Here is a 21,872-nt window from a genome sequence, read left to right as displayed (position 1 = left end):
GAGCCTGCAGGTGCCCTTCTAGGTGAAGCATCCTTTCCTCAGGCATGGCAACACACCTCCAGCGCAGATCAGCCTCTGCACAAACCCCCCAGGCAAACCCCACACAGCAGCAATCAGTCACACACATTGAGAAGTTAAAAAAAAAAAAAGAAAAAAGAAAAAAAGGAAAGAACAAAATAACCAAAGAAAAAGGGGACTTTTGAACTTTGAACTGCAAAGCACTGTAATTACTGTAGCGTAACATCATTAGGGCAGTGTGAGCAATGGCTGGGAATCAAAGATGTTGCAGGGGATTCTCACGTAGCCCAAAACCTTCTTTTACTCTTTCCAGTGGGAGCTATCTTTGGTCCCAGAGCAGTGTCTAACCCTGCCAGATTATCTGCAAAGAAAAAAGGGGGCTCCTACACCAAAGTTTCCACTTTGGAGAATTTGTTTTTAGCTCCGGTTGGTCCCTGCTGCCCATACAACATACCTTCTGAAGCCGCTGACTTCCTTTGCAGCAACGAGGTCCCCAAGCTATAAACACCGCTTCTTTTTACCAGGCTTGTATCTATGGCTTCCCATTTTCTTTCCCAGTGTCCAGCCGTCTCCCACTAGCCTCTCAGATTTTCTGATCCTGCTGCCCAAGCCCAGCTGCAATGCCGGGGAGGCACACATGGCAGAACCATTTAACACTGGATTTATTCTTGGACTTTACAAGGGTCATGCAAGCAGTTCTGTATTTGGCCTGCAAAAAACCCCATAAACACAAATGACAAACTTAGAACTTCAAAGCTGACATCTCGCAACAGCCCTAAGCCACTGTGCGTGTGTAGTATGAACAAGGTGTAAGATGGTTTAGGTCCCCAAAGGGAGAGAACAGGAGTCAGAACCAAACATCCGAGTCCTAAAACTGAGATCTGACCTCGCAGGATCACCTACCTTAAAGAAAGGGTAAAAAGTAGTGGCTTTAGTAGCTTCACTGCACGGACAAGACAGTCAACACCGGCTGAGGACCTCACTTGGTCTATTTTAAGTTTCAGCCTCAGCCCACCTGGAGCATTTATCCCTCTCAGCATCCTGAGACAACAGCAAGGTAGACTGATGTTTCCTGGGAAAGGAAGGATTAAAAGTACACCTTCATTCTGGCAAGGAGCCGCAGGGAGTGCCTACAGAGCAGCTCCTCCTCCCGAGAGACCTGTCTGCCACCAGGAATTGCACAAGGTGCTGGTGGGCGCTGGCACAGAGAACTCACTCCTGGGACCAGCAGCAGTGTCTTCCCAGGACCATCTGCTAAGAGGCACAAGCATCCCCCCCTACCCCTGGCTCCTACGGACACACCGAGCCTCCCTGAGGAGTATCTGTGAGGGGTGGGGGTGACAAAAATAAGCCTGCACATGTTTATAGCAGTCTCTGGGTTCATCCATCCTAGTGGAGGTGGAGGCATCTGTTAGACAACGCCTGGGGACCACAGCGGAGGAACTGCTGCAGCAAAGATCAAGCTGACTCACGGGTTTTTTCTGGCTTCGGTTTAAAAAAATATTAAATAAATAAATAAAACAGAACCCGAACCTCCCTTCAGCCCACTGGGGAAAATCCAAGCATCTGCCTTCAATCCCCCAGCATCTAATAATACAGGTTCATTATAAGTAAAATCGTATTTTCTATATGTTGTAAGACTGGGGGTGGGTGGGAAGATCTATTACATGACATACATCACTCTGCAAATCACTGAGTGCTGGGAGCATTTCATGCTATCGCCCATTTGCCTCCAGCCCCCCACTCCTGACCTTTTATTCCATTGCTTACCACCGCGTTCTGCCGCTGCCCTCGCAAACACCAGCCAAGACCCAAGAAGTGAAGCTCTGGTACTTAAGCCATGCCTTCTGGAAAGGGGGTTGAAAACTGGACCTCAGGACACCAAAAACCTCGTCCAACTATCTCTTGAGCTACAGCAAATAACACTAAAGGGGCGCCAAGCAAGGCTGGTGGGACACAGCGATGGGGTATGCACCAAAGACCACAGCGTATATGCTTGCTCAGACTAGTGGCTGCATCCCTTGTCACACCTTCAGGCTTTTTTTTTTTTTTTTCCCTGCTACTATAAATATGAATTGTAACAGCTACAAACTCACTGTTCAAGTGGTAGGAGCCTGCTCCTATGTGTGGTCTGGGGTTCCTCTCCAATTCTGCTCAACCATGTGAACACTGCCAGGGATGCAGGCACAGGATGCTCTGGGCAGCCTGGGCCAGCACCTCACCACCCTCTCAGGGAAGAATTTCTTCCTAATACCTGATGTAAATCCACCCTCTTTCAGTTTAAAGCCATCCCCCTTGTCCTGTCACCACCTGCCCTTGTAAAAAGCCCCTCTCCAGCTTTCCTGTCGGCCCCTTTAGGTGCTGGAAGGCGGCTGTCAGGTCTCCCCAGAGCCTTCTCTGCTCCAGGCTGAACAGCCCCAGCTCTCCCAGCTGCCCTCACAGAGCGGGGCTCCAGCCTCTGCCCATCTCTGTGGCCCCTCTGGCCCCGCTCCAACAGGCCCATGTCTCGCCTGTGCTGAGGACCCCAGAGCTGGACGCAGCGCTGCAGGGGGGTCTCAGCAGAGCGGAGAGGAGGGGCAGCATCCCCCCCTCGCCCTGCTGCCCACGCTGCTGGTGACGCAGCCCAGGACACGGGTGGCTTTCTGGGCTGCGAGCGCACGTTGCTGAGCCCTGTCAAGCTTCTCATCCACCAGCACCCCCAAGTCCTTCTCAGGGCTGATCTCAACCCTTCGCCCTGTCTGTGTTTGTGCTGGGGACTGCCCTGTCCCAGGACCTTGCACTTGGCCTTGCTAAACTCCACGATGTTCACACAGACCCACCTCTCCAGCCTGTCCAGGTCCCTCTGGATGGCATCCCTGCCCTCCAGTGTGCCAGCTGCACCGCACAGCTCACTGGTGGTGACAGAGCTGCGGAGGATGCACTCGATCCTACTATACTGGTCGGGATTTTTTTTCTTCCCGCTAGTGGTTAGGGAAAAAGCAAGCAAGAAAAGGGACAGGTGACATGAACCAGCACTGTTAAAGCTGATGCAGTCTGATCAGAGGATGCAAACTTCCTAGCTCTCATCACAACATGATCTGCCTTGTGAGCTTCAAGTTGGACTCGGAAATTATCCGAAGATATGTAAATGATCCCCCTGAAGAAACAGCCACTAGGAACAACTAAAGAAAGCCTTTACTTTTGAAGAAGCAGCTTTTCCAGAATTTTGGTGTTTTGTTTTGGGTTTTTTGGGTTTTCTTCCCTTTTTTTTTTTTTTAAACAGAGCAGAGAACCACCCAAATATCTGCAGGCAGGGATACTACTTTATGGAGGCATTTCTCCTCAAACCCTCAGCAGGACAAAATTTGCCTTCCTTTAGGAGAATAAATACAGAGAGTAAGCTTGAACTCTGAATTTTTAGTCTTGCCAGTACTGTGAGACCTCAAACGTGACCACGTGCTTTCACAGGAGCCTAGCAGAGAGACAAACGCGGGCGCGACTTTGGCAAGGGGTGATGTGCTGATAAAGCCTCCCTGCCTCATCCGACAGCAGCGGAGCTCACTGGTGCCGCTTCTCAGGGCTCCTACAGCACACACAGCAGCTTCTCACTCTTGGACGTCATTCACACCTAACTGGAAATAGCCTGCTACTTGATTTCCTCCTTAAAATTCTCTTATTTTCAGAAAGCAGCTCCCTGAGGACCATCTGTGTCCCTACGATGAACCTTCAAGGCCACGGCACGGTTCCTACATAGCTCGCATTGTTCCCACATAGGAACATCAACTGAAAAAATAAAATAAATTTTTTTAAAAAGTGAATCCAATGTTTGCAAAAAGCTTTTTTTAGAAACGAGAAGCTCATGGAAAACCCCTAGCTCACATGTCAAACCAGCCTACTTTAGCCTGAAACACTACTTAAGTAAAAAGAGATGCTGCAGTGTTTTGTAGAGAGTGAGTATATTAACACAAGAGAAAAATTTATACTCTGACAGCAAGGAAAGCATCGACCTCGGAAAACTGGAGTTTGCCAGTGTCCTGGTTTTGGCTGGGACAGAGTTAATTTTCTTCCTAGTAGCTGGTACAGGGCTGTGTTTGGATGTAGTGTGAGAGTAACGCTGATAACCCGCTGATGGTTTAGTTGCTGCTGAGCAGCGCTTACTCTAAGTCAAGGACTCCTCCGTTCCCCGCGCTGTGCCATGAGGAGGTGCACAAGGAGCCGGGAGGGAGCAGAGCCAGGACACTGACCCAAACTGGCCAAGGGGCTATTCCGTACCACAGAGCACCACGCTCGGTACATACGCTGGGGGTGGGGCTGGCTGGGGGCTGCCGGTCACTGCTGGGGGGCTGGCTGGGTGTCAGTCAGCGGGGGTGAGCAACTGTGTTGTGTGTCGCTTGTGGGTTTTCTCCTCTCTTTCCCTCTCCTCTTCGTTATTGTTATTATATTTATTTCAATTATTAAACTGTTTTATCCCAAGGGTTTTGCCTTTTTCTGATTCTCCTCCCCATCCCACCTGGGGCACGGGGGCACAGGGAGCAAGTGAGAGTCTGCGTGGTACTCGGTTGCTGGCTGGGGTTAAACCACAACAGTCAGCTTACCCTCACCATCCATCCTTAAAAACTTGGGATAAAGGTTGTCTTGTTCTAAATTAACTCCCTCCATCAGAGCCTGATTAGGGTCTAGGATCTGGACCCAAAACCCTACTAATCACAAATATTTTAATCACCTCATATAACAATTTTTGCCTTTCCTGCACACCCAAGATAGGGCAGAGAGGGTGCAAGACCTGCACTGAAGAAAAGTGTATCTGAAAATAGTATTTCTTACCCAAATGGAGATCTACCATAACGATGCTGTTCCAAGTGGTGGCTGCCACTCCACAAGCTTCATCTGCCCTTCCACAGAGTTTTGATCAAACCCAGGACATACTGTAGCAACTCAAACAGGACATCTGACTTAAGCTACAGTCACAACCCTGATCAGATACAAAAAAATCATGTAGCTGGCCTTTTGTTTCCCCCCTAAAAGACTTCTTCCATATGGCTACGAGGTCTGAAGACGACACCGAAGTGATCGGTCAAGATTGCTGCGAAAACACACAGCTGATGGCCCTGGCTGAGTTTTATACGGTGACAACTCCTCCGTGCCACTATAACCACTATAAGCAAGTGCTTCTTTTATTCTACAGCACCAAAGGAATCTCTGCTCTTGAAAAGCAAAAAAAAAAAATAAAAAAAAAAATAAAAGCAGCAGCAAGTTCAGAGAGTACTCTGGAAAACACGATGAAGCACAGACTTCATGGGGTTTACACAAAGTTTTGCCACTGTACCTAAAGATGAAGCATGCTCTCCAGGTCTAAACTAGGTACCTTTTTTTTGAACCTGTACTAAAATGGAGGGAATTTACCCTCTAAAGGGGCTGATATTCATCCAGTAGCTCAGGAGAGATCATGCATGAGTACCTTCATGAGCTGTGTCAGCGCCTGGCACAGCTGCGCCAAGCACACTTCATCCAGCCCTCTTGAGATAAGACCGCATTAGCTGAACGAGGCAGAGAGAAGGTATTTATTTGCATCACACCAAGTTCGGATTCCTTTGACAACATCCCATGGCATGAGCTTCACTGCTCTTGCACAATCTGGGCGACGATACGAAGGAGCGAGGCAGGTCTAGCATCTCCCAGCTGCTGCCAAGCAAGTGTGGGAAGGCACCAGGGAAGAAGGGCCACGCCGCTCAGCTGGGCTGGCATCCACTTTGACCAGACGCAGGTTGCAGGCTTGGTACCCACAGCACTACGTATTGTCTGTGCCTTGCCCGCAGCAGCCACAACGTCAGCAGACAAAAGCTCCCACCACCTCTCCAAAGTTGAATTTGCAGCAACACGTTGCTGCTCAAGGAAAAAAAAACCACAATGTGCTCATTTCAAAGTAGCCATCTGGTGAGGAGCAACAAAAGGGAGAGGGGAGGGGAAAAAAACACCACCTAGTTCCACTTCCCTTTCTTTCTCTCATGCAGAGTTGAGAAGCTTATATTAATTGCAAGCTTATATTAATTGCAAAGTATGAGAATCTGAACAAACACCCTCCTTGGGCAACCGGGGCCAACCCAAGGAAAATATTTGCATCTATGGGATGTTTGAGTTGTGCAACTAGCAAAATATCAAGCCAGATAAGGCAGGGACCTTTCACTAGGCTCTACAGAGACACTTGCTACTCCACAATGCTGACTCAGGCTAAGACAAGTTGCTTTAATTTTCTCTCCCTCGCTCTAGCCTTCACAGGGGAAATAATACCCACCGACTTCATATCCAGTCTAAAGCCACGAGACGGTATTTGCAGAGCTGAATCAGAATCCAAAGCAGCCTCTGGTGGAGTAGGGGAGGGAACCAGGATTCTCTGCAATGGGATTTGTCTTCCCAGCCTAAAGGTAAAACCTTAAGGAAGGTCTTGGTGCAACAAGGTTAGCTCTGCCCTGGACACCACACACAACCTGACCGTGTTACACTATTTCTCACGCCTAAGGCTTGATATAGCCTTGTCTGCCCAGACTTAGTTACACATATATGTTATTATTAGGGAAATTAGTTAGGAAGGTCAAATAGTTACAAAACCTTTGTGAAAGAGACTGATGGATCCGGGTTTCTTCTACCAGCTTTCAAAGACCCCTACACATGCCTGTTCAACCAGGAGAGCAAACAGCCGAGCAACACCACTGCACATCTCCCACAGACCCATCAATCGTCTCCCGTTGACAAGGCAGCAAGCGTACTGTCAGTGGCAAAAAGCAACGAGTAAAAAGCACTGCTTTGCCAGAGTGCATCCAGCCAGCAGCAGGTCGATCGCAGCAAAAAGCCACTACTAGCACGATACCGCTCCTGCAGATGGGGCTCAGCGTTTTGCACGTGAGTAACAGCACAGCAAAGCGCTGCAGGTAACATTTTGCAAACCAAAACACTGCGTTAACATCTCTCCCTTTCTGGCTTGTTTTTGCCCTATGGAAGGAGTAACGGAAGGAATTACCTTGGGCGAGCAGACAAACGGGGCAGATGCACGCCCGCTGTTTGGTGCCACCGACCATGCGCTTGCTGACCAGGCAAGAGGCTACGTGCAACAGGAACGCTGAGAAGCTGCAAGGACCCAGCGCTGTGCCAGATGCCTCCCTGCTGGGACGTTCTTCAAACAGGGACACTATTTACTGTACCAAAGTTCAGAGGGGAAGGACAACAAGGAAAGTATCAGAGCAAAGTGTATGCTGGGGATCTTAACTACAAGGCACTGATACACCTTCCCTCCTGAAGTCAAAGCCTCCTGAAGGTTTTCACACGCCCTCCCTTGTCCTCTCCATCCCCTAGGAACGCGAGTTGGAAAGTAGAAAAGCTTGTGGTAGACATGTAGCCAGGAAAGAGAGCAGATGTGTTGTGAAGCGAGGAAAACACACTATATAATGGAATATAAGGTGTATTTTTGCCGTTTTCTGTAGCACGGTCTGCGTGCTTCCCACCTAGGGTCAGCCAGAAATCTCCCGCTTCATAAATTCCCTGCTCTTGCAAAGTTTAAGGCGACTCCAGCGGGCACAGCAGACTTGCAGAGACTCTCCAGAGCGAGCCACCATTTTACATGTGTCTGAAAGGATGGGAATTACAGCGTGAGTTTCAGTAACAACCAAAAAGCAGGGTACAAAACCGACGCTGGTTTTCTTCAGGGTCGTAGGATTTAATGCTGACTACACAGGCATGAGACGTAGGGTAAATATCCTGGCACGGCAGCCTCCTCCGCCGAGCAGGCTTGCAACCAGCTGCCAGCACAGGGACTCGAAGGCTGAGCGCAGTTCAAGCTTTGCAGGCTTTTGCTGTGGACAGGTTTTTCACTCCCAAAACGCCTGGCACATCACATTTCTGCCACCGGGCTAATACTTCCCCAGCAAAAGGCATGATGGAACAAGTGCTCCCAATCAAAGGGGAAACAGCCAGTCAAGAAAATCCTCCCCAGGCTACCAGGCTTTATTCCTTCCAGTCGGCTCAGCTTTGTTTTTCCAGTTCTTTCAAGAGCAGTTCTGGGTCTCCTCCAACCTGCTCCCTGCAGACCACGCCAGGGTCTTCAGAGCAGCTGTGAAGGTTCAGCTGAAGTGGGATACAGAACTACAGAAACCCGCTCCATCACCCCCAGAGCCTCATTACTGCATTTGGTAGCGCTTCAGTGTTAAGAAAAAGCTCTTTTTTCCCCCCGAACATAAAAGGTTTTACCAACCAAGCCTGGAACGCCTAGATGCGCAGCCCTTGTAGAGGCACTGCAGGGCTCCTGCTGCTGTCATCTGTTCAATCCACAATTTGAAGTCCCCATGCCCTGGTCCCAGCTCCAAATTTAGAGGTCTCACGTCCTTCCCCACTGCAATGCAACAGGACTGCTGTTGGGGCACACACACAAGGCCATGAGCTCCCGAGAGGTACCTGAGTGACCCCTGAGCTACGCCAGCAGCCTCAGCACGAGAGGATGAAACGGGACAACACGGCCCCGTTTCCACCTGCGCTTTCTGCCATCACTTGGTTTAACACCCTGTGGTGCAGAGCTGGCACAGGCTGGGAGCTCTGTCCTAGCACCTTTACCAGCAGCACCTCTGACCGGTGTTTGTCTTCCAGCTGCTGTCTGGATACGTCCCGCCAGCTCCTGGCCAGCCAGGAATCGAAATGAAGGGCAGCTTCTGGAGCAAGGGAAGAAGCACCAGTTCACCAAACAAGACAGCACAACAAGCACAACCTACATCCAACACTGCCTTGCTCCCTTTATGTGCCACCCCGACCTGCTCCACGTAGCTGGTCCAGGTGCGATTCATCTCACCGACAACACAGACATCTCCCAGAGAGAGAGGAGACAGGCACGTACTGGCTGACCGGTTTCAGATGTCTACCTGCGTTAGGATCCTCCGCTGCCTGTATGGGGGGCTGAGGATACGCAGCTGGGATGTCGGATGTCAGCATCTGGACAGATGAATCGCACCCTGATGTTCCCCATCTCACACCTGGTCCCTCTCTGGAGCTACCTCACGCTGCACCCAACACACAAGCACTTCCAGTCCCCAAGGCCTGATGGCAACACCACACCAAGCAGCAGAGGAGAGGCCCATGTCCTGAAGTATCTACCACTGAGAAAACTTCACAGCGTTTTCCCCCGTACCAAGTGGATCCAAGCTATTTTGGGGGCTGACTGAAGAAAAGGCAAAGCTGCAGGTCTCGACCTGTCTCTGTGTCAGCAGGAGAAAGGCAAACATCCCAGACACCAACTGCTTCGTGCCGTGAGAACCTGCAAGGCTCACTCCATGCTCACCAAGAGCCGTACCAGGACGGTCAGGGAGGGATGCACGCACCCGGCAGGGCTGGGCAAGGACACGGGAGAGGAGAGGATACAGCACCCAGGCTGCGCATCTCTTTGAGCAGAGAGACTTGGGATTTACAGACCAACCTTGAGGATTCTTCTCTTTTTTTTCACGACTTCTGATATATGATCCTTTGGGGCAGGCAAGGCTGGAGTTTGATGCAGACAAATGCAAAATAATGAGTCGAGGGGCAGGAAGCCAAAGCAGACGGCGCACATTAAATGGAGCTGGCGTGCTGCTAGGCTGGCCAGGGGAGAGATCGAGGAGTTACTGTAAGATTTGTGAAGCCATCAGCCCTCAGGCTACAGAAAAGGGGGACTGTAGGCAGAATAACTGCCCTGACAACAGGATCAATGAGGAATAAGTTGTTACGAAAGGCCCTCAAATCAGATGGGGGGGAGGAAAGCAAGCATGGGAGAGACTGCATGACATTTACTCACAGTGAGACTGAAATAAAGGGTTCAGAAGAAAACAAGGAGTTCAAATTAGCTCCCTGAAAGGGTGACTTACTGGTGGCAGAGCTTTTTCTTCCACCCCAGCATACACCTGTCACCGAGCTTGCAGGCTCCTGCCTCAGATTTAAAATGTTATCTCTTTGTGTCCCAATACTGACAGGTACTTGCTCCCATTGCCCCCACAGAGCAAGCCATGCCAAGGAAGTGTGACTGGTGGTTGTCCACCTCCACGCATCAGCTGCCAGTCACATCCCAGTTCCACAACATGAGCCATTTGATTATTTTGATCTGTTTTGTTGGTGGCGAGCTTTTTTTTTTTTGCTGCTGCTTCTTTTTTCTTTTCCTCCTGCCATGGGACTGATCCTGAAGTTGCTCTGGGCTGTGAATTGAATAAACTCATTAACATAAGACTTCGAAATAAAGGAGAAGAAAACCTGAACTGACCTGAGAGATGCTGTACTGTGGTCACTGCAGTCAACACAGTTCAACCAGCTTCAGCAGAATTCGAACAAGGCTTCATAAGCCTGTTGCGATGCAATTGCAGGGCTTGCCAAAACCCACATATTTAGTAGCATGCTCTGAAAAAGCCCAGCCCTCTGCTAGGCACTCAGCTTCCCACCTCCCGACAAGGAGCACACTTCACACAACACTCTTCTTGAGGACCCTTAAACAGGGCGACAGAGGCAACGCCATACCTCTTTCTTCTGAAATTGTACGGCTTCCTCAAACTCAGGCAAGCTTTCTTTTGCCTTCCCAAAGGAAAAAATCCTGCCTTGTTTTCCATTTAAAACGGCAGAAATTGCAGGCCAGCTTTACCGAGCTCCCTTTGCACCCATGGGTGGGTGACTGCCATACCCAGCTAGCTGCCCTGGGCCTCTAGAAGTCCCCAACCAGGGACTAGAAGGTATGGGGACCTGTACCCTGAAGTGCTGTCATCTCCCACCTTTTCTTCTGCATCCATTTCATCTCTAAAGCTGACCAGTATCAGAGGGTCTTCCCTACCACCTGCCTGCCGGGAGAAGCATCACCAGCAAGGACACGTGCAAGGATACAGTAACAATCGCCCTGTTCAGAAGATGCGAACGGGCTACAGCTCCGTTGGAGTCAAGAGGAAGAAGAAGAACCTAAATTCCAGGAATTACACTTCTGCATGGGCATCTTCCATCGGCGGTCTCATCTAAGCAGCCTCCCACCCTGGATGGGTTTATCATCCACTCCACGGTTGCTCTGAATCACCCCAGGGGTGCAGCTCCGTTGGAGTCAAGAGGAAGAAGAAGAACCTAAATTCCAGGAATTACACTTCTGCATGGGCATCTTCCATTGGCGGTCTCACCTAAGCAGCCTCCCACCCTGGATGGGTTTATCATCCACTCCACGGTTGCTCTGAATCACCCCAGGGGTGACCACACTTCAGCAACAAATTAAACTGTCAAGATATATTCCTTTCTACCCTGGTTTTTAAAATGTGTGAGCACAAGCTGCCAGAGAATTGTTTTGGAAAAAACTAAGAAAGAATCAGGTACCTCAGAAAGTGCTTTGGGAAAGAGTAAAGTTTTTTTTTGCTTCTTGAAGAAATCTCTTCTTTTTTTTCCCTCTCCTTCCCTGGGAAGTTGGTTGGGGGGTTTTGTTGTTGGTTTGTTTGTTTGTTTTTTTAATCTTTAAAGACTTGGTCAATTATTTGCATCTTGTTTTTTTAAATCTCTCCACCAAAAGCGACTTGGCACAGGTGACCAAAATGGAGACGGCTCGTTTTGCAATCATCTGCCGCCAACACATATCAAAACCCTAAAGCCCTCTGGTTTTCAAATCAATCCCCATCCAGAGGGCTAAAACATCTCCTTTCAATTGCCCAAATTTTCTCACTGTTTTTCCAACCCACAGCAAGCCAAGACGCTCGGTTTCACCATAGGACATCTACCCATTTCTGCAGACACAAGCCCCGCTCGCAGCCTGGAAGCCTTACACGGAAAGGACTGCTATGCCAGCCCTCCACTCGCATCTCTTTTAAGACCGGATCCCTAAAATATTAAAACAGACGAGACAACCTTGCTTGAAATGACAAAAGGAAACAAAACCCCACCTTCTCAGGGTTCGTTGTGACGAGAAAGCATCTCACCCATCAGAAAATCAGATTAGCGACACGCCAGCAGTTGGGTGCTGTATCTTTTGACACTCATCAGTTACCAAGGGAAAGGAGAACCTCATCTGGTAATCAAAGCACCACACTAGGACAACAATTTCGGTTCTCAACTCTTTTCCAAGCTTCTCCCATTAACATGGACATCCATTCCTCAGTTCCTCAGCTGTAAAACAAGAGGTGTAATAACACCTCTCCTTCCCCTGCCCGGAGCCTGCCCTGGCAGATACATGGGGCAGGGACACGTTCGTTACCTACAAGCAGTAAAGGTGATAATTTCTACCAGCAAAATGCTGGGAAGGAGCAGGAAGAAAGAGAAACTCATGGATTAACTCACTTGCACAGCAAGAACTTGGCACTGGGAGTGCAGTTTTTCACGTTCTGGCTGTTCCTCATATCTGCTAACTGGACATTTCACAGGCTGGAAGAAGGTGGCTGCTTAGGACGTACGCCATGGCAGAAGAGGAACAGCAGAGATGCAGAGTGATGTGGAAGAAGCATTCTCTCTTACCCATACAGGTTCATGTGTTCATCATGGAATGAATGTGGAGCAGAAGACACCTTGTCTGGCTCCTGATAACCAGGTGCAGCCATCGTGGGGATCAGATGACTAATTATTAAGTGCATGTTACTCGGGGTCTGGAAGTCCTAGGTTTCCTCCTTGCATGACAACTGCCCAAATTCTTACCTGGGATGGCAGATTAGAAACGATCTCAAGAAGAAAGCCACAATGGTAGTTGCTGCGATCAGGCAAGAAAAGCCACTTTCCTATTGTGCCCTCCTTGTGCCTGCTACAGAACAGGGAGAGAACCGCTCTCACCCCACCGAGGCACTGCCTGGTTAGACCTGCACCGAAGGACCACTAGGATGGTCTACAGGAGGACTGTGGTGGGCTTATGATGACCCTCCACCTAGGATCAGCCCTGAGATCCTGTGGTTCACGGGGGGTGGGGGTGGTAGCCAAGCAATTGAGGCCAAAGCTAAGCTGCAGCCATACACCCACAAAAAGCACTTTGCTGGAGCTCTAAACAACCACTGTCAGTGGTTTAAAAAGCTCGTGTGCTCCAAAGCACCCGCCACCCTCTGCCACTTATCACAAGTTGGCATGGTCAGCAGGGGAATGGCAGCATCGCCAAGGCAGCCAGCTGATGGATCTCCAGCCCAACGTCAACCGATCGCCTCCACCACCTACCCCCGTACAGACCATCACCCGCACGCGGGATCCAGCCCGTGCCTGGCACCGCTCACAGTTCTTGCTTTCCCCGAGCCTTAGCCAACACTACCAGAGTTTGTGTAATGACTTTGGTCTCTGAACGACCAACCAAGACAGGTAAAGGGACTGGGTTTTCAGAAGACTGTGCTTTTCACACTGTTAGTGTTCCAACATCTAACTGATGTTAGAAAACATCTCTAATCAGGTGCCTGACATCTTTAGCCACTGGTCCTTCCATACTGGGTGTACCGCAGGGATGAGAGCACAGGACCGATGGAGCACCGGACAACATGTCTGTGTTGACTCTGCTGGCCGCTCTCAGAGACATGTCCTGATGTTGCCTCCACTGGGGCTTTCTGGGATGAACACCATAGCTTTCATCCCTTCTGCACAAGGAACCGTGGTACAGTTATACCAACCACACTGGATGCAACTTTCACAGGGATCAGGCGAGAGATTTCTACCCTCACCCATCCGCCTCCCTGCTCTGCCACAGACCCAGTGAGACGCTGCTCATGCCCCTGTGACCATGAGCCGCACCAGCACACAGCCTCCTCATTCTGTGGAAAAGTGGGAGCAGAAGCACTTTTCCAGATGGAAGTCCAACTCTCGTGCCCCTGTTCCCCACCTTCACCGTGGCCATGGTGGTTATTTCTTTCCAGCACGTGTGTTTTGAGAATGAATACCTTGACACTTGGAAATTCATGGGGGCCACCAGAATAGCCACAGCATTGGCAGCTGCAACTGAGCACAGCAGGATGGAGGATGTATATCTGTACCCCCAGGAGCAGAGACGGCAGATCTGACCCCCACAGACTTAAGCAGAAGTCACAGCCACCGCATCCCCCAGCAGAACGATGAGGCAGAAAGCGGAGCCGGGATGTGCATCTACACCCTCATCCATCAGCAGCAACACCGACTGCCAGACGGGAGGTCACACCACCAGCCGGCACAGCGATGACCTGCCCCTGCCTAGCCCCCCAGCACTTATCCTCCTGCTCCCTCCCACATCAGCGAAGCAAGAAGCCAGCACACGCCTGTCGAAGCAGGTCAAGAAGCAGACCACTTGCCCATGGCTGCCTGCATGGAAAATGGGACAAGCTCCCCAGAAAACGCAGGCTGGCCTCATACGATGGAAAAGGCCAGGGGAAACAAGGTAGGAGAAACCTTGCATGACCAAGGTTATATATTCAGGCGGGGGAACATATAATATATATTCACAAGCGGGGGAGGCGAGGGGCATGCGTGCACACACACTCACACGGGCAGGAGGCACCTCCCGTGCTCACCACCACTTGCTGGGGCTGTGTGCCACCGAGGGGAGAGCCGTGCTGTTCACCAGGAGCCTGACACGGTGGGACCCAAAACGATCCGCTGCTTCAACGGACACAGATCCGACGGGAGACAATGGAAAAGTTAGTTACAGGATCGGCACACATACAAGCCGGGGTCTGTCCCATATCTACCACCAAGGAACACTGACGGGTTATTCATTTATCATAGTCAGCTACTGTTTTATTTACTTATCCTATCAACCAAAGCCTGGTTTCTCAAGCCCAGCTGCCTTCTGGAGGATGAATTCCAGTCCCTCACGTAGCACTCAGCTCCCCAGCATCTTTACTCCAGCAAAGTCAGCTGCAGGGAAGACACACGGATGCTACGGTCACTACAGAAACCTAAAAATTAGTGCCACACAGCAGAACCACTCTGGCTGCTGCAGCGGCTCACAGGGGTAGGACCAGGGACAAAATGCATCACTTGCAGACTCCAATTTCATACATTCAAGCTTCTTCCATACGCATGGTTTGGAGTGGGCTGAACAGAGCTGGATGCAAGCCACAGTACTGCTGAAGGCAGCGTGGAGCATCAGAGCAGCCTCAACACTGATACTGGAGCAAGCCTACACAACGACAGCCTGTTACCCCAACAAACCGCTGAGGAATGGAGCTCACTGATTTTCAGCAAGCCTCTCAACGAGATCCCAACTTGTCTGGGGCACAAGCACTTGCTAGCCAGACTCTCCCTTGCAGATTTTTCACCCGTCTGCTTTTCTCAGGGGAGACGATCCTGTGCACGTCCCGCTGCCATGCTCTGGTTCAGCCTGGACCGGCAGGACAGCAGACAATCCGCCCACCTTGCACAGCCTCCACAATGCCTTCCTCCACCGCTCTCCTCCTCGCTTCTCTTCCTGCGGAGCCTTCCCCAGCAAGAACAGGGCAGCCTGGAGCAGACCCCACTGTGCACACCTGCATCCCTCATTTCGCTCCTACTCCCTGGCTTCTTAGATCTCGCGCCTCTCCTTCTCTCAGTAAGAGGATGACATCCTCTTCACAGGCCACAGCTTCTCCCTCACGTCTGCTGTTCTCTCAAGGATGCTAAACAAGCAGAAGATGTACGGGCATCTTCCCAGAGACACTGCAGCAATGTCTCTTTTTTTGTATTCGTCAAGTTATCGCTCCCACACACTCACATCTAAACTCAGCTCCACCAGCTCATGAATTTAACTTACATATGAGCAGCCTCATCTGTAACGGGTTTAGCTATGCAAAAGGAAAAATCCCATTATAGTTTTGGCCCACAGCACTGTATTATATAAGTACCTGGGCTGCTGCTGCCTCTGCGTTATCAGCATGCTCCTCACCCAGGACATCCTACCCTTCCAGCAGACAGGCTGGTATCTGCTGGGTCAGCATCGCTCCTAAAGAAGAGAGCCTGGTGAGGTAAGGCAACCAGCTGAGCCAACACCAGAGAGGGGATCAGGACTCCCAGGTTCACGGTCCTGCACTTTAACGACCATTTAATCACCTTTCAGCACAGGGATGAGCTGTTCCAAGAGCCCGTGTCGCCAAGATGGGCACCAGGTCGTGCATTAAGGCAGCAGCACAGAAAGACTATTTCCCCTGTAGGCATTCAGGCCATTTTGCATCACACAGAGCAAGCTGTAAAACCATACTCCAGCACTGAGAAGTTGATAATGAAGTTTTGCTTTTACTGAACCAGTCCTTAAACAGTGCTGGTCACACATTATAGAGAAACCAAGAAATAGGTGGCAACACACAGAATAAAACGTTATCACCTCAAAGCATTTTCCTCTGGATAGCTGTAATAATACAGCAAACATCAGCAGCTTCCCTCTCTCCCTGCGGTAAATAATTAACTGCAAAATAATATTCCTCTTGGCTCCATCCTCCCCAATCAATTTTGCTTCGCAACAACATGCCGCCTGGATTGCTCGCTGTGCCAGTGCACCCGAGTGCTACCCAAAACATTTCACAAGACACGGAGAAGCGGTGTAACTGTTAACTCGGGCACAGCGGAGACCTTTCCTTATGGGTACAAGAGGGTATCATCACGTAACTCCCAGTACTTACAGCAGACAGCTATGACATACACGGCTTAGCTCATTCACTGCAGCAACATCACTGCAACCATCAGCGGAGGCGAATCACGCACTCTGAGCATTCCCATCACACTCCTCCGGACTGCCTGAGCTGTACTGCCAAGGCATAGCAAATTTCCTCCCCTAAAATACAAAGTTTTCTGTTCCCTTCATTGTTTTGGAGAATATTCTGCACCCCACACCCCCTTAGATTTCATCCAGGGGGGAAAAAACCTCCAGTCTTCTCCATAACAGCACTTTTTAAAGAGACTTTAAGCTCTGAATACTAGATTTAAGTTGAATATTGTGACTGCTCGGTCATGCATGGTAACTTGTTCGCCTCTTGCTACTTAGCCTCATCAACCTGACACTCGAGAGACTCTGAAAGCCACAGGTAAACCAGAAAACCTTCAGAGCACTCATTCCTTTTGCCCTATGGGAATATACCTCCTGGACATCACTCCAGAGGGGAAGGATGATGCCAGGAGGAAAGCAGGGCTGCCCAGCAGGGAGGATGGCCTTGGTCTGGCAGCAGATGGAAGCAGGTTGCATACAGATAACTAGTAACAAGGTCTGCCATTTGATCCTAGTTCTTTTCTTAGGATAGAAAGTCATTCACTTAAAAAAAAAAAAAAAAAAAAAAGGGCATAAAGAGAGCACAGGCTAAAATGAAAGCTGGGAAAAACCTCCAGAGTTTCAGCAACACCCTTCCTGCAACAGCCAGAACACCCAGGAAGAGGCAGAGAAGCATTACTACCAAGAGCATTACCACCAAGCAAACATCTTCATGCTCACAAGCAGTTTGGCTTTATGTTTTTCTGGGTTTAAACGCATACCACCAGGTTTAGTTGAGCCGACTGTGAAGTGTTCAATAAAAAAAAAAAAAAAAGAAAAAAAAAAAAAAAAGAGGGAAAATGGCTTACTTAGACTCAAAAAGCATGGAAAGTTGAAGAAACAGGCAGAAGAAAGAACGAAAGGAAAACCATGACACCAAAGAGATGAAGAACAATAAAGGGAAAGGAAAAAGTAAGTTAAACAGATACTGAGTACAGTTCAGGAAAAGATAAACCGTGAAGAAGTAGAATGGAAACTGGAAGGGAAAGATAAGAGAAAGAGGAACGTGCCATGGCAGAGCAGTTGAAGGGAGTTGGCAAATAGATCATTTGTTTAATCTCATCCATATTTGTCAAATAATTTATTTGATTAATACTTTTTTGTGGTCTTCAACCAGCTATAGAGCTGATCAAATATAATTTCATAAATATATTATTAGATTAATTCAGGTAAAATTCAAACACGTTCAACATTTTTATCTGCTGCTTAATAAGCTCTGGGTTTTAAGTTTACACTTCAAAAATGTTAAAATAGAAAGCTGATAATAAATTACAATTAGATAAAAGAGTGCTCAGAGCACAATCATTTTGCTTTTCCTAGACCAACAAGAAGTCCAGTGGCGCAACACATGTTGAAAGACAGATGAGACATTTCTACCTCTTCCTTCCTCACCCTGCCGCCAGGAACCCCTCTCCACCAGCAGTACTGTCCATCTTGGGTTTCCTTTTGGTGACTATTTCCCCCATGTTGAACTTCTTTACTCCATCAAGCTCTTTTACCCCAATAGAACCTGGGGAGCTCCAAGGGCAGCCTAGCAGGAAGGGAAAGTTGGGGTTCACCAGCCGCAGGAGGGGTAGCGGTGGTCGCTGTCCCCAGAAAACGTTTACATTTGTGAGCCGAGCTCCGCTCCACTAAAGGGAAGGGACGTTAGGGGAAGGATGGCCACCTGGGCAAGGATGCCTCAGGACCTCTGCTGTCCCATGGAGAAGCTTCTCAAGTACCAGCAGCCTTTTCCAAACCTCCCTAGGACAACTAGGGGGAAAAAATAAGGTCAGTTGGCAATATTTCAGCCCGAGTTGGTTTTTTTCCCCTCTTCCCTCTCTGGCCCGACACAATAGCAAGGAAAGCCCCGTGAGAGCCCACAGGGTGGAAGCCACCAAGGCAGACCACCTCCACACACGTGGCAGCGGGTCTGCCAGGGACCCCCAGGGGCAGCACCAGACCCGATGGGGAAACTGCGGCCACCACTTTCCAGGGCGACTCGGAGAAGCCCCAGGTTCCCCCCACCGCTGCCCTACCTTCACCACTGACAACAGCCAGGAGCCAAACTCACCACAGGAGAGAACCACACCAAGAGTAACTCCTCCGGGCCAGAAAAGTGTCCCTCAGGTCATAAGTCCTGTCTAAATATTACAGCGATATCCCAAACTGAGATAATTATTGCTAATTACAACATCATTTTTATGGAAACGTGAAGGGTATTACCATGCATAATTCATCTCTTTTTAATTAAAAGACATAAGAGGTTCACTAAGATACAAAAAAAAAAAAATATATAAAGATATGTTGACAGCTCCAACCCCAAAGCAGACTTTTCTGCAGCGATAACACCCATCAGCCTGCAGACCCACCAAGGAGAGCAAACAGGGAAATCCATCAGCATCGGCCTCCCCGGTGCTGAAATGAAGCAGTTGGCACATTATTAATCACACAGGGAAAATGTTTGATGAGGAGGAGAGGACCAGACACATGGGGGGGGACACACATGGATTCAAAGTCACAGCTGTATTACAAACACTTGGGGGTGGGGAAATCACACAAATCACCAGCTGCAAAATCAAAATACTCTGGAGCTCTGCAATGATAAACACATGAGCAATTCCGACCAGGAGAACCCAACATTCACCAGCATCCACCTGGCAACAACCTCCAGCAACTCTTCAGCTGAGCCCGCACTGAGCCTCACGTGCTTTGCTCCATTCAATCCCAGGTCCTGCCCCAACGCACGCCAACCAGAGCGGGGTACGTCGCGACAAAGCCTCCCCAGGAGCGGGGACCCCTTCTGCACCTCAGAGACCTACCCAGGAGCAACTGTGCAGGGCGCGGGCTATAAAGAGCCTTGACTTAGGTCATTGAAAAAGTCAATGGCTTGACTTGGGTCATGGCTTGAGGCGGGTCAGGCCGTTCCTGGCTGCACCATCCTCCTGCTTCCAGCTGTTCTAAGCATTTCTCCAGCTGCTCCACAGTTTGCCAGTCCTCTCCCAATTTCTTATCTGCTCTTTTGTCTCCAGGCACGCTCTGCTCCTCGAGGCGACTGAAAGGCATCCCCAGGCGGGCTGAGCGAGCCACCCAAGGGCGCCTGCTGCCACTGGGGCCAAGGGGTCCCCGTAACGCCCCGGCACGGCGGGCAGGGTGCGAGCAGCCTCCGCACACCGCAGAGCCCCGCGGCCCTGGGAGGAAGGGAGGTGCCCCCAGCTCCGCAGAGCCGCACGCAGGGACAGGGGGGGACCCCGCTGCGACGTACCTGCGCCCCCACCACCTGCACACCCATGGGCCGGGCTCTCCCTGGGTGCTGCACCCACGGCGGGTGGGCGGCCAGAGCATGGCAGGCACCTGCTTTGGCCAAGGGTGGGAGTCCGGTGTTCCCCCCCAGAGCATCGCGGGGGCAGCGTGGGGATGCCAGGGGATGAGGGAGGGCGGGTGCAGGGTGCTGCAAACTGGGGGTGTGAGGAAGAGAAGGGAGAGGGCTGCAGTTTGGGGATGTGGGGGGGAATGGGAGGGCAAGGGGGGAAGGGGGCTGGGGGGGGGGAATGCGGGGGGAATGGGAGGGCAAGGGGGGAAGGGGGCTGGGGGCGGGATGCGGGGGGAATGGGGGGGGAAGGGGGCTGGAGGGGGATGTTGGGTGAACGGGAGAGCAAGGGGGGAATAAAGGGGGTGTAAGGTGGTGGAGAAGGGGAGGATGCAAAGTGGGTGCGGGCGGAGGGCAGGGGATGGAGGCAAGGGGGTGCAGCAGCTGCGGCTGGGCGGCCCCCGCCCCCCCCCCCCCCGGCGGCCAGCCCGGGCTGGGGTCGGCAGGCCGCGCCCCGGCAGCGGGGCCGGGCCGCCGCCCCCAACCCCCCCCCGCCGGGGGGCCCCTACGTCCCACCGCCCCCCCCCCCCCCCCCCGGGGCACGGCGGGGCCACAAACTTCCCGGGGGGGGGGGGGGGGGGGGAGCTGCCGCCCCTCTAACAGGTGGCGGCCCATCGCCGCAAAACCGGCGGGTCCTGCCGCCCCCCCCGGCGCCTCCCACCCCCCGGCCCCGGCGGTCACTCACCGGCTCGTCCACCCCGCCAAGGCGGGATGCGCGTCCTGGAGAAGGGAGTAAGTTTAAAGCAGGATAATAATATTATTGGAGGAGGGGTGTGGGTGTTTGTTTGGGTTTTTTTTTCTTCCAACAGACGAAAATCAAACAAGACGAGGCGCCCCCCAGGCGGGCGAACCCGCCCCGCCGCTCCGCTCCGCTCCTCCCCACCCGGCCCGGCCCCGCCGGGGGCTTCGCTTCAGCCGCGCGTGGGCCCGGCGGCGAGGTGAAGTTTCCACCGCGGTGGTGGAGGCGCCCCCGGCGTGCCGCGCCCGCCCCGCATTGGCACCGGGCACCGGGGCGCTGCGCCGCCGCCGCCCGGACAATGTGCGTGCGGGGGGAGCGGCGCGGAGCGGGAGCGCGCCCCGCCGGCGGCCGCCGCACACGCCCAGGCCCCGCCCACCCGCCGCGCAACGGCCGCCCGCCGCCCCTGATAGGCGGCCCCCACCGCTACCGCCCTCCGGGTGGGCCGCCGCGGCTGTCAATCAAGCGTCACCACCCGCCTCGACCGCGGCCTGGCCGCGGGGCGGTCCCTGAGGCGACGGCGGGCGGCCGCGAGGGGGGGAGGAGGCGGCGGGCGGCCGAGCCCCGCCGTGTGACCCCCCGCCCCGCCGCCGCCGCGCCCCTTCCCCGGGGGCCGCGCCGATCCCGCCGTCCCTGCGCGGGGCCGCGCCTCCGCTGCCCGCCCCGCCTGAGGGGCTGCCCGCGCCGCGGCTGGGGGCGAGGCCTGGCGGCCGCCTCGCTGCAGGCACCGGCCGCCGCCCGCCCGCTGCCCTCGGGCCGCCCTTCCCCGCGGCTGCCGGGCTCCGGGCCCGCGGGGGCAGCGCAGCCGCCCGGCCCTGCCCGGTGGGCTGCGGGCCGGCGCGGCGGGCGGAGCTGGGGGTTCGCCTCAGGCCCCCGCTTGGGCCCGGGCCTGCGAACCGCCGCTCGCCCGGGCAGCTGCTGCCGTCGCAGGGGCACGGCCCTAGGGGGGGCGCGGCGGGAGAGCCCTGGCCCTGCGGGGCCGGCTGGGGGCTGACCCGGGCCGAGCCGCCTTTCCCGGCTCCCCACCGAGGCCCGGCAGCCGCCGCGCTCCGGGCAGGAAGACCCCCGGCCACCGGAGCGCAGCCCTTGTCACGGGTCCCAGTGCCTGGCCGTTACCCGTCACTAGT

At 52.4% G+C, this 21,872-nt stretch overlaps 1 protein-coding gene across 2 annotated transcripts in view; it reads right to left on the bottom strand.

The window, feature by feature from the left end:
• Positions 1 to 21,093, bottom strand: part of HRAS (HRas proto-oncogene, GTPase) — a 44,125-nt gene extending 23,032 nt beyond the window's left edge. The window contains exon 1 of one of the 2 annotated variants that reach the window (XM_040608252.1): positions 20,695 to 21,093. The gene's annotated coding sequence lies outside the window, so the exon portion shown is untranslated. Of the gene's footprint in view, positions 1 to 7,012; positions 7,113 to 20,694 lie in introns of those variants that run through there. The other variant, XM_040608253.1, reaches the window with a different exon arrangement.
• Positions 21,094 to 21,872: the final 779 nt, after the last annotated feature.

This window comes from Falco naumanni, chromosome 10 (assembly GCF_017639655.2).
Source record: "Falco naumanni isolate bFalNau1 chromosome 10, bFalNau1.pat, whole genome shotgun sequence".
Classification (NCBI taxonomy): Eukaryota; Metazoa; Chordata; class Aves; order Falconiformes; family Falconidae; genus Falco; species Falco naumanni.
The sequence above is the reverse complement of the archived record's forward strand: the minus strand, read 5'-3'. Positions and strand labels throughout refer to the sequence as shown.